The sequence below is a fragment of the Glycine soja genome, chromosome 16 (assembly GCF_004193775.1).
Source record: "Glycine soja cultivar W05 chromosome 16, ASM419377v2, whole genome shotgun sequence".
Classification (NCBI taxonomy): domain Eukaryota; kingdom Viridiplantae; phylum Streptophyta; class Magnoliopsida; order Fabales; family Fabaceae; genus Glycine; species Glycine soja.
The window spans coordinates 38,398,257-38,407,759 of record NC_041017.1 but is presented as its reverse complement, the minus strand read 5'-3'; the positions used below and the strand labels follow the sequence as shown (position 1 = coordinate 38,407,759).

At 31.7% G+C, this 9,503-nt stretch overlaps 1 pseudogene; it reads right to left on the bottom strand.

Moving 5' to 3' along the window:
• Positions 1-3,192, bottom strand: part of LOC114390214 — a 5,505-nt pseudogene extending 2,313 nt beyond the window's left edge.
• Between the last annotated feature and the right edge of the window lie 6,311 nt (positions 3,193-9,503).

Genomic DNA, 9,503 nt, shown 5'->3' with positions numbered 1-9,503 from the left:
GGTGGTAACCCCAAAGCTTGGTCATAGCAAACCACTTTGCATGCCAAACATGAGTTCTCAGCCTCTTGGTTACATCCCCAGAAGTGCAAAAACCATTCTCTGGGTTTTTCTTTAGTTCATATCTCCGATGAACACACCGAGGAAGCTTCTTTTGGTGATTCTCCTCCAAACCTGATTTGGCAAGGGCTTTATCAATTATTCCCAGTTTTTGCCCCTTTCTTCTGCACCATTTTCTTGAAATTTGGTTATCAAACACAGTTGTCCTTCTTCTCTTGTTCTTTTGAGACCTATAATCACTGTTTACTCTATTTTCTATGATAGATTGAAGACTATGGAGTTCGAGAGCACGGGATTCAGCATATTTCTGCAAATTGATTTTCCAAGGTGGTGGTGGTGGTGTAGGTACTGAAACTTGAGGCTTTTTGGTTCCATCAGTAACCATGGTAAAGAACTAAGCAAAACCAAAAAAATAAAATAAAATTAGTTTACAACTTTGCATTGTATAGACACAAATTATGCTGTAAAGCGTAAATAGAACCCTTGGCCTAATTGGACGATCCAATCAGAATAGAATTTACACCACCATAGTCCAAAAAGGAACTACATGGGGCATATAGAGATATTGTAAATGAAATATACTTTAGCAAGGCTCCTATCTGATTGGTTAAATAGTATCATTTGTCTTTAGGAAACATAACAGGCAAACCAAAACTACCATAAAACATTTCTCAATCCCTAATTCACAGATTCCCACATTTCCTAACTAACCAAAAAATGGAGATAACCAAATCACTTGTCTCCAACAACAATAATAAAAAGAACAAATGCACACCTTCCAGGTTAGTAGGGCCTGATGGTGTTGGACTGTTGGTACTGGTAAAGTTGTGCAACTCAAATGAATAAATTCTTTATCACCTAAATGCAAAAATGGGAACTGCAAAGACATATACAACAGTTTAACCAATTTATTCAACTACAACAACTGGGATTAAAACAGATAAAGACAGTTTTTTTCTAATTTCTAATGCTTACTTTAGAAACTACAAATTATAAACCTTCAACTTAATTTTGAAAACTGGAACCACTAAATCAATACCACTATTATCAGCCTTGCAAAGTTGAACTTAAGGATGACTCAAGCTTGCTAGTTGCAACCTATCAACCACTACCAGCAGCATTCACAAAGGTACTAAAATTCCAAATCTCAATAACCTCTAAAAATAGCACACAGATTTTTATTTCCTGTTGTCAAAACTAGTGTTGTTTTGGATGTAAAAGCTAAATACCTTGGTCATGTAGTCAAAGTAGTTAAATAACCCCACATTATAGTGCAGTACCTGACCCCTATATGCTATAATGGTACAGCAAAGCAGCTGCTACACCAAAGCAAATAGTTTCTATATAACATGCTCAAAACTAAAGTACTCAAATCAAAACTGGAGAAACAGTGTTGGGCTTGGTTGGAAAAGGATGAAAGAGAGGCTGAGAGACAGGAAAATGCAGAGGGTACAGAGACCAACAAAGCATGAACAGGTGTTTGGCTGCTGGAAACTTGAGAGAGCAAAGTGCAGAGAGTGAGAAACAGGCATATGCGGCTTCACGATGCAAAAAACAAGGGTGAAGTAGTGGCAATATGCTGTAGCAGGGGGTGGGCTATGCAATTTCCTTGTGTTTATGAGAAGAGTAGGCTTGAAATTCCTATGGCTCACAATGTGTGATGAGTTTGTGTAATAAACAACAGAGGCTGCTAATCCTAAAATGCCTCACTGCATGGATGGGTATAGGACACCAAAAATCCTTTTAACGAGTAAATAAGGTACAATCAGGGATGGGCAAAGAAGATATTTCAAATTTTTCAATATCTAGAGCATAGCAGTCATTTCATCTATCCAGGATGTGATGCTGCAATTTAGATGCCAATTTAGCCAGCCACAAACTTACATTAAATACAACTAGCTTTTGAAAGCAGTTGAGACATGCTCTCAACTGCTCCATCATGATAGCACCACTATAAGCCAGTACTAATAACTATGAGAGTTATGAGTTCTTTTTTTTTTAAGTTTTATCCTTGTGATAAAAAGTTGAACAGGTACTAATAAAAGCAAATAGATAACTACATGTATGCCCATACACGTATTTAATCATTTCTATTAGCTTGACTATTTTAGAAGCAAATTTGATGAGTTTCAATGTGGTTTCAACAATCATATGTATAGAATCTATAGATATGAGAACTTGGATTTGGCACCTGATCCCTACTAAAATAATCACATTTCTCAGCATTTTAAATATATTCAAGCTGGAACCACGCATTCACATTCCTAAGCAATGAACAAATTAAGGTATGTTTAGAAGAGCTTATTTCAAGTTTACTTGGGATCATCTGCCCTTCTGTAAGTGTTTGCAAAAACTTATGAAAATAGCTTATGATATGTCCATAAGTTGTTTTCACCTTATTTCAATAAGCATTCTAGGATAAATGATGAAAACAACTTATATCTTATGTGAAAATAGTTTAAACTGATTTCTTCAATTATAAAAATATATTATATGATATCTAAGTGCTTATACAATAATACACAAACTCAACTTTAAAAGAGAAAGAAAAAACCAACATGAATGAGGAAGAAGTTTGCTAAACATGTATGGCGCATTTGGCTAAAATGTAGTGCTTAGCACAATCTCAAATACATTGTCAATTTTTAAGGTGTTCACAGTAGATGCACCAGAGAAAATTTAATAATATGTAAAAAGTTATTCCCAAGATATATCAATTGACCCGCTTTAATTACTTGTACAGATGACTTGCAAGTTTTAATGGGTGGTTTATAAAGTACAGAAACAAAATTCTTGCTGCAGGGATTACACGAAGAAAGCAAGAAACAAACAAACAAAGAAAGAAACAAAGAAAGAAAGTTACAGAGGCATGGCATGAACCAAAATCGATAAGATAAAAAGAGAGGGAAAAAGGAAAACCTGATCTGAATTTGACAACAATGAAAGACTTCAACTACCAAAAGCCAATGCGAGTGAATGGGGAGAGAAGAGTGTATTTATGACTTGGAGATTGAAGTGCGAACAAACGATTTAAATCGACGTTAGGGTTTGTCAAGGCATAGGGTTCTTGGTACTGAGGTTTGTTTGATTGATTCTAAAACTTGGGATGCTAGCACTCAGGGTTGTAATTGGTAAACCGGGTTAGGTTGTTTGATAATTGCGTCAGCTGAGTTGGGCTGCTGTGGGATGTGGGCTGAAAATATAACCCATATGGACAGGCCCATGTCTAACATACATTTTCTTCTTCTTCTCACCCTCTACTTCGTTAGCTTTTGGTAAAATTAGTTTCCATAAATTTCGTTGTTTAATTTTATATAATAATTTCCGTTAAAGACATTTTTATCAAAAAAATAAAGGTGAGGGTGCCAAGATCAAACAAGTATCAATATCATGGGCCTTATGGACATAAGCATAAGCTAAGGGAACTGCTCTATCAAAAAACAAATATATATTAAGTCTTATTCGTTATTATAATTTCATAAGGACCACAATTACTAGGACTGTGATATATCATAAAAAATATAGAAGCAAGATTTTTTTAATTTATTACCTAGCATGGTAGTTAATTGAGCACAATATTGGTGCTATTGTGTCCGAGCGTCACACATGGCACCCTACTTCTCCTCCAAGCATCATCATATCCCACCTGGCCATTGTGGCTGGAACGATGCTTTTCACAGCCAAAATGATGGCCAGAGTGGGCAAATCATGCTCTAATGCAGTTCTGCAGCTTCTATTGACTGTTTGCTCTTATGGCTGCGCTCACTGTTAGTGGGTCAGAAAAGAGAGATACCCAATTCACAATTCTAACTCTAAATGACATCATCTTTGTTTTTTGGCTATTTTCACTCTAGTGTATTATTTCCAACACAAATTTTATTTGGACTTGGACCGTCAGTTTTAAAATTACTTTTTGGACTGTCAATTTTAACTATTAAACCCTTATTCATATAACTTTCTTACCTCTTTTACTCAAAATTCAAATTTAGATGCACTATAATCAAGTTTTATTTTCTAATCGAATTTATAGAGATATTTTCTAATTATTGTTTAGTATCAAATAAAAATTATTTAAATGATGTGATATCTTTCCTATTTTAATAAATGTTTAAATCTTTTTATCATAAAATATATTCTAAAACATTGTAAAATCTGTTAAAGTTTTCCAAATCCTAATATTTAATTAATATATAAAACTAATAGCAAAATATTTATTATAAATAACATTAAAACATGGTTCATCCCACTATAGCATTTTTTGGGTTGGCTATTCCACAATGATACATACCGAACTAACTCTTTTGAAGTTGAAACGGATTCCTAAACCCTAACCCTAAACCACAAACCTCAAACCCCAAACCCCAAACCCCAAACCTTAAACCATAAACCCTAAATTGAGCCGAGAAATAAGGTTTCTGAATACGATTAGGCACCTAAGTTACTGGTTTACAAAACATTCACTTTTACTTTAAAGCTTGAGTTTTGTTATTTTATTAGTAATTTATATTTTTTAAAATTTTAAATTTTTGGAAACTTTCAATAGACCATTGAATTAAAACAAAATAAAATAATCATGTAAATTTACTTGTCAATGAGGCAATTACCAAGTTGAATAAATGTTTCCAAGTTACTTGATTAATCAGGGTTTATTGGTATTTGAAAATATAGGATTCATGGGTTACTTGGACAAACGGGGTTTATGCATGTTTAACTAATTAGGGTTATGAATACTTGACTAATTAGGGTTTAGTGTTACTTGACCAATTATGGTTTAGGGTTATTTTACAAATTAAGATTTAAGGTTACATGACTAATTAGGGTTTAGCGGTATTTAAGAGATCATGGTTTAGGTTTTCTTGACTAGTTGGGGTTTAAGGCTCTTTGACAAATTAAGGTTTATGGGTACTAGAGTAATTAAGGTTTGGGGGTATTTGGCAAATTAGGATTTGGGGTTACTTAACAAAGTAGGAAAAATGGGTATTTGCCTAATTGGGATTTAGGGATGCTAGAGTCATGCGAGTTACTTGACTATCTAGGGTTTAGGGGTATTTGAACGTCAAAAAATTCAAAAAAAAAATATATCGTGCACCAGTTTCATGGAATAACACCTCAAAATAGAAGCACAAAATAAAAAAAAAATTGATTTGAACCCTTGCAATTATGGTTAAGTACCCATGTTCTGAATTTTTTACAAATTATGTCAAACAAATTAATGATATTTGTGACTCACTTTTTCTATGATTTGAATGTCATAGAATGCAAAAACAAATTATATTGTGCACCAGTTCCATGGAGTAACACCTCAAAATAGAAGCACAATATAAAAAAAAAACTATGATTTGAACCCTTGTAACTATGGTTGAGTATCATGTTCTGCATTTTTTAAAAATTACGTCGAACACATTAATGATATTTGTGCCTCAAAATCATAAAAAACTATGATTTGAAACCTTGCAACTATGGTTAAGTACCCATGTTCAGCATTTTTTTAAAATTATGTTGAGCACATTAACGATATTTCTGACTTTCTTTTTCTATGGTTTGAACGTCATAGAATCCAAAAAAAATTATATCGTGCACCAGTTCCATGGAATAACACCACCAAATAGAAGCACAAAATCAACAATACTATGATTTGAACCCTTACAACTACGGTTAAGTACTCATGTTCTGCATTTTTTAAAAATTATGTCGAACACATTAGTGATATTTCTGACTCGCTTTTTCTATGGTTTAAAGGTCAAAGAATCCAAAAAAAATTATATCATGCACCAGTTCCATGGAATGACACCTAAAAATAGAAGCACAAAATCAAAAAAACTATAACTTGAACCCTTGCAACTATGGTTAAGTACCCATGTTCTGCAATTTTTAATAATTATGTTGAACACAATAATGGTATTTGTGACTCACTTTTTCTATGATTTGATTTTCTCAGAATCCAAAAAAAATTATATTGTGCACCAGTTCCATGGAATAACACCTCAAAATAGAAACACAATAAAAAAAACTATGATTTGAAACCTTGTAAATATGGTTAAGTACCCATGTTCTACATTTTTTTATAATTATGTCGAACACATTAATGATATTTGTGACTCACTTTTTCTATAATTTGAACATCATAGAATCCAAAAAAAATTATATCGTGCACCAGTTACATGGAATAACACCATAAAATAGAAGCACAAAATCAAAAAAATTATGATTTGAACCATTGCAACTATGGTTAAGTATCCATGTTCTACATTTTCTTACAACTATGTCGAACACATTAATGATATTTGTGGCTCGCTTTTTCTATGGTCTGAACGTCAAAGAATCCAAAATAAATTATATCGTACACCAGTTCCATGGAATAACACCACCAAATAGAAACACAAAATCAACAATACTATGATTTGAACCCTTACAACTATGGTGAAGTACCCATGTTCTGCATTTTTTTAAAATTATGTCGAACACATTAGTGATATTCCTGACTCGCTTTGTCTATGGTTTGAAGGTCAAAGAATCCAAAAAAAATTATATCGTGCACCAGTTAAATGGAATGACACCTAAAAATAGAAACAGAAAATCAAAAAAACAATAACTTGAACCCTTGCAACTATGGTTAAGTACCCATGTTCTCCAATTTTTAAAAATTATGTTGAACACAATAATGGTATTTGTGACTCACTTTATCTATGATTTGATTTTCTTAGAATCCAAAAAAAATTATATTGTGCACCAGTTCCATGGAATAGCACCTCAAAATAGAAACACAATAAAAAAAAACTATGATTTAAACCCTTGTAAGTATGGTTAAGTACCCATGTTCTATATTTTTCAAAAATTATGTCGAACACATTAATGATATTTGTGACTCACTTTTTTTATAAAAAATGTCATAGAATCCAAAAAAAAATTATATCGTGCACCAGTTACACGGAATAACAACTTAAAATAGATGCACAATCAAAACAATTATGATTTGAACCTTTGCAACTATAGTTAAGTACCCATGTTCTACATTTTTTTAAAATTATGTCGAACACATTAATGATATTTGTGACTCGCTTTTTCTATGGTTTGAACGTCAAAGAATCCAAAAAAAAATTATATCGTGCACCAGCTCCATGGAGTAACACCTCAAAATAGAAACACAAAATAAAAAAAACTATGATTTGAACCCTTGTAACTATGGTTAAGTACTTATGTTCTACATTTTTTTAAAATTATGCCGAACACATTAATGAAATTTGTGACTCACTTTTTCTATAATTTGAATGTCATAGAATCCAAAAAAATTATATCGTGCACCAGTTACATGGAATAACACCTTAAAATAGAAACACAAAATCAAAAAAACTATGATTTGAACCCTTGCAACTATGGTTAAGTATCCATGTTATGCATTTTTTTAAAATTATCTGAAACACATTAATGGTATATTTGACTCACTTTTTCTATGATTTGATTATCTTAGAATCCAAAAAAAAAATTATATCGTGCACCAATTCCAAGAAATAACACCTCAAAACAGAGGCACAAAATAAAAAAAAAAATATGATTTGAACCCTTGCAACTATGGTTAAGTACCCATGTTCTTCATTTTTTTAAAATTATGTCGAACACATTAATGATATTTGTGACTCACTTTTTCTATGGTTTAAACATAAAAGAATCCAAAAAAAAAAAATATTGTGCACCAGTTCCATGGAATAACACCTCAAAATAGAAACACAATAAAAAAAATATGATTTGAACCCTTGTAAGTATGGTTAAGTACCCATGTTCTACATTTTTTTAAAATTATGTCGAACACATTAATGATATTTGTGACTCACTTTTTCTATAATTTGAACGTCATAGAATCGAAAAAAAATTATATCATGCACTAGTTACATGGAATAACACCTTAAAACAGAAGCACAAAATCAAAAAAACTATGATTTGAACCCATGCAACTATGGTTAAGTACCCATGTTCTACATTTTTTTTAAAATTATGTCGAACACATTAATGATATTTGTGACTCTCTTTTTCTATGGTTTGAACGTCAAAGAATCCAAAAAAAAATTATATCGTGCACCAGTTCCATGGAATAACACCTCAAAATAGAAACACAAAATAACAAAAAACTATGATTTGAACCCTTGTAACTATGGTTAAGTACCCATGTTCTACATTTTTTTAAAATTATGTCGAACACATTAATGATATTTGTGACTCACTTTTTCTATAATTTGAACGTCATAGAATCCAAAAAAAAAAATATCGTGCACCAGTTACATAGAATAACATCTTAAAATAGAAGCACAAAATCAAAAAAACTATGATTTGAACCCTTGCAACTATGGTTAAGTACCCATGATCTACATTTTTTTAAAATTATATCGAACACATTAATGATATTTGTGACTCGCTTTTTCTATGGTTTGGTCGTCAAAGAATCCAAAAAAAATTATATCGTGCACGAGTTCCATGGAATGACAACTCAAAATAGAAGCACAAAATCAAAAAAACTATAATTTGAACCCTTGCAACTATGGTTAAGTACCCATGTTCTACATTTTTTAAAAATTATGTCGAACAGATAAATGATATATGTGACTCGCTTTTTCTATGGTTTGAACGTCAAAGAATCCAAAAATATATATATCGTGCACCAATTCCATTGAATAACACCTCAAAATAGAAGCACAAAATAAAAAAAATAAAAAACTATGATTTGAACCCTTGCAACTATGGTTAAGTACCCATGTTCTACATTTTCTTAAAATTATGGGAAACACATTAATGATATTTGTCACTCACTTTTTCTATGGTTTGAATGTCATAGAATCCAAAAAAAAAAATATCGTGCACCAGTTCCATGGAGTAACACCTCAAAATAGAAGTACAAAATAAAAAAAAACTATGATTTGAACCCTTGTAACTATAGTTAAGTACCCATGTTCTGCATTTTTTGAAATTATGTCAAAGTCATTAATGATATTTGTGACTCACTTTTTCTATGATTTGATTGTCTTCGAATCCAAAAAAAATTATATCGTGCACCAGTTACATGGAATAACACTTTAAAACAGAAGCACAAAATAAAAAAAAAAACTATGATTTGAATACTTGCAACTATGGTTAATTACCCATGTTCTACATTTTTTAAAATTATATCGAACACATTAATGATATTTGTGACTTGCTTTTTCTATGGTTTGGTCGTTAAAGAAGCCAAAAAAAATTATATCGTGCACCAATTCCATGGAATGACAACTCAAAATAGAAGCACAAAATAAAAAAAAAACTATAATTTGAACCCTTGCAACTATGGTTAAGTACTCATGTTCTGCATTTTTTAAAATTTATGTCGAACACATTAATCATATTTGTGACTCGCTTTTTCTATGGCTTGAGCGTCAAAGAATCCAAAAAAAAAAATATCGTGCACCAGTTCCGTGGAATAA